This window comes from Lissotriton vulgaris, chromosome 1_2 (genome assembly GCF_964263255.1).
Source record: "Lissotriton vulgaris chromosome 1_2, aLisVul1.2, whole genome shotgun sequence".
Lineage (NCBI taxonomy): Eukaryota > Metazoa > Chordata > Amphibia > Caudata > Salamandridae > Lissotriton > Lissotriton vulgaris.
This window is the reverse complement of record NC_141686.1, coordinates 333,539,565-333,543,762: the sequence shown is the minus strand read 5'-3', so window position 1 is coordinate 333,543,762 and position 4,198 is coordinate 333,539,565.

The window sequence follows — 4,198 nt, the reverse complement described above, 5'->3', positions numbered from 1 at the left end:
GGTGGAGGGCCCTCTTGGTGTTATCAGAGGTCTGACGCTCCGGAATGAATCCAGACTGGTCTGGATCAACCAGCCCTCCCATGCAAGGTCCCAGACGGGAGGCGAGAATCCCAGTGTAAAGCTTAAGATCCACGTTTAGGAGAGAGATAGGCCTATAAGCTCCACAATCTACGTGGTCCTTGCCTGGTTTGGGTATGACTGCGATAGAGGCCTCTAGCAAATCCCTCGGGATCTCAACTTCCTCCATCAAAGGTGGTAAAGAGTTTAGCACGCAGCGGGCCATCTGGGAACAAAAGGTTTTATAAAAGCCCGCTGGGAATCCATCGGGCCAGGAGCTTTTCCCAGTTTGAGGCCGAAATTACCTCCTCCGGACGAATGTCATTCTCTAAACAGTCAATCTGATCCTGTGTCAGGATCGGTAGTGGGATCGTCGCCAAGAAATCTGCTTCCGCTTCTGGGTCAAGCGGGGCAGCTGCGTACAGCTCTGCATAGAGGGCACTGAAGGCTCCAGCTATAGCCTGATCCCCCGTGACAGGTAAACCATCCCTCCCCCTCACTTCCTGAACGTCCCGCTTCTGGGTGACTGCTCGTAACTTATGCGCCAGGAGGCACCCGCATCTGTCCCCCCCTGTGTAATACGCGTGACGCAGTCGTAAGGCTGCCTATTCTGCCCTGTATAGATCTAAGGCCTCAAGCTGCTGGCGGGCAGCTTTCAATTGCTGCCATATTCTCGGGGCCCCTGTCCTCCTGTGGATCTGCTCTAATTCCCGGGTCCTCTGAGTAAGCTCGTCCCTCTTGGCCTGATGTTCCGCGTTCTCCGCCATCGAGACAGAGATAAATTCTCCTCTCAGGACCGCCTTTAGCGCTGCCCACTGTGTGGCCAAGGTGGTGTCGTTGTTGCTGTTATGGGAAAGGTAGTCCGCTATAGCCCCATGGATTTTGTTGACCACCTCTTTCCGATGCAGCAATGATTCCCGGAGGCGCCAGACCCTACTGGAGCGCTGTACCGTTGACCTGGAGAGGGTGACTGTGACCGGCGCGTGGTCGGAGAGAGAGGCCATACCAATATCAACGCTGGTGACAAGCGATTGGGTGGCTGTGGAGACAAGCAGGTAGTCTAGGCGTGCATACGTTTTATAGGCAGCTGAAAAGTATGTGTAGTCTTTCTCTCCGGGGTGAAGCTCGTGCCAAAGATCCACTAAGCCCAGGTCCCGCACTCGGGCCAAGCCTGCAACCAATAGCGCTCCTACCTGTGCTACGCGCTGACAGGACCTATCTAGCGAATTGTCAAAAACCAAATTCAAATCCCCTCCCAGCAAGAGGTAGCGGTCTGTCGTATCCGTAGCGTCAGTGAGCGTCCTATGCAAGAACTTTTCTTGGCCTTAGGCTCATAGATCGAGTCAATCGTGTAGGTCAAGTCCCCCAATGCAAACCTGTAGGCCAAGAGTCTACCTTTAATTTCAGCAAGTTTGCCCAGTAGCTTACCCTTAAACTTTCGTGCCACTAGAATCGCAACTCCCGCCCTCTTAACCGGGCATGAGGAAAAGAATTGAATGGGGAATTTACCAGACTTAAGGCGGTGACAGTCCTTGGCTAAGAAATGCGTTTCCTGTAGGAGGCAGATGTCTGCCTGGGACTGTTCTAGCAGGAGCAGGACTGCTTTTCGCTTTACCGGATTGTTCAGACCTTTCACGTTTAAAGTGAGAACAACCAAATCACTCAACACCATCTAAAGACCTGTATCTACTAAGCCGCCACAGAATCAGGCCCGTGTTCTCCCACTTCGGGAACTCAGTGCCTTCCCGCCCCCTTAAGGACCAAACACCTGAAGTACAGACCGCTCCACCCTTCTCCCAGACAATGGACCCAGAACCCTCCCTAGCCAATGTAAATGTAAATGTAAATTGATACTTGTATAGCGCACTACTCACCCGCAAGGGTCTCAAGGCGCTTGTACGAATACCGCTGTGAAACCCATCCTGGCTTTCCCTGTGAGGCGTCCACTCCTGGGCACCCCCAAGGTGGAGGCCAGGCATCCTTAGCGTTGTGGGGGCCGTTGTGGAGATTAAGCAAGCTATTGCCCAGAGTTGCAGAGTAGGACTCCATGATTGGAATAGGCACTGAGGCGAGAATTATCAGGTCCGTGGAATTTTTGAGCCCAAAACCCGCCGAGGCGGGGAATTGAACCCTGGTCCCGGGCTAGACCTCTGCATCAGGGTCTGCTGCTCTAATCATTGAGCCACACTTCTCCACTGTCACCCACCCATCCCTTCCCCCTGCCACCCAACCAGAAACCCCCCCAAACTGTAGTAACCAGGAAATAGTCTTGTCCATTGTCCATTCGTGTCGATTCACCGTGAAGAACAGTATCGGGGGAATATGTCTGGATCCATTGTCTCACCCCCGCTGCCGACCCGTCTCTTCCCATCCCACCGCTTTTAAGAATGCATCAGAGCTTCGTGTCCAATCTTCAACCGTTGTCAGTTGCCGCGAACTCCATCGCCGCTGTCTCCACTGCCGACCGCTGACCCTCCTTGATCTCCCCGGCGGGGGGACGTCTCGGCCTGCGCTTCCTCTGTTGCTGCCGCCACTGCCCGGCAGCGTCTGCCCCTGTTGCCCCCCTGGAGGGTGGGCCCTCCTCCTCCTTAGTTTCCTCAATATCCTAGAGGTGGCATGCCTCCCGGAAGGATCTCAATTGGCAAACCTTGTTGTCCCACTTAAACACCAGACGGAAGGGATGTGCCCAACTGTACGAGATGTTGCGTCGTCTCAGCTCAGCGGTGACCGGCTTGAAGGACCTACGCTTTTCAAGTGTGATGGCCGCCAAGTCCTGGTACAAGAATGGAGAGTGGCCACCAAAGGAAATTGTTCCCATCTGTCGAGCTTTGCTTAGGATCTCCTCCTCAGTGCGGAAGTCCTGTATGCAGACTAAGATATCAGCCGGCAGTGCTGAGGTGGCCCTGGGCGGGCCCGTCCTGTGAGCCCTATCAAAGCGTAAGGCCGAGTCTGCTGGTCTACCTAGGACGTGGTTGAATAGGCCCTGCGTAAAGTGGAAGAGGTCCTCTGTGTCGGGAGTCTGCTTCACCCCCGGATCCTAATGTTATGCCGCCGGGAGCGGTTTTCCAAGTCTTCAACGTGGGACTGAAGGTCCACCTGCTGAACATGTATACGGATGATTTCCTGTTGCAGAGCCTCTATTTTAACATCACGCCCATCGCCCTTAGTCTCCAAGTCAGCTACTCTTTCGCCTATATCGTCCGTATCTCGTCGGACCTCTCTAATCTCTTCCTGTAATTCTTTCTTCAGGGCCTCGATGTCCTCCCGCAGGCCACTGAAGAGGGACTCCAGAAAAGTCTTAGTGATGGGTTCCTCGGTACTCGATGTTCCAGCGTTGGATGTGCTGGCCGCCATTTTGCCGGTTCCTGCCTTCTGTCCCGACGTATTGGGTTCCGCTCGCTTCCCGGCCGTGGTAGGGATGAACAGGTCTTTTATGGTCCTGTCTTTTCGTGCCCTCGCTGAGGACATGTCCCATGGGTCCCGCAACCAGGCAGCGGCAGGTAGAATATGACGAGGCGGTACTGGTCTCGGACCCCAGAGAAACCTCAGCTCTTCCCCTGAGAGCGAAATATTTACCGACACTCCGCGGGGCCCACCGGTGTTTCTCCAGCCCCACACGAACGTCAGGGGGGCGCCGGCCCAACCTCCTATCACTCCGCGGGGCCGTGCCTGGCTGTCTGACCTCTCACTACCGACCCCCGGGTGTAGCTCCAGCCGCCAGTCCAAAAGCAGGCCTCCTGATCTCTGTGGGTGCACCACCGTGGGCCCATAAGGCGTGGCTGCTGTGGCGGCAATCAAGCCCGCTCTCCCATGGTGCCGTGATGGAGCCGACCCCCTCTCTCCGCCAGGCATCCAACTTGCGGTTCAAAATGGCGGCCGCCCAATCACAGTCACTCTGGCCTTCTTTGCCCTGCCGTCTGGTCCTCAATGCCCGCGGCAGGCCCGTCGTCGCCTCCAGGTGATCTCTCTGCCCGGCCTGTGTTACCTCAGTTCCGCGTGGCGGAGCAGCGCCTTACAATGGCGTCTCACCGGTTCCATGCAGAGTGATGCAGCCGAGCAGCGCTCTATGGGCAACACCCACGCCCGCGCTCCGCTCCTCACCTCTAAGTTAAGTCAAGTCAAGTCAGAATTTGTATAGCGC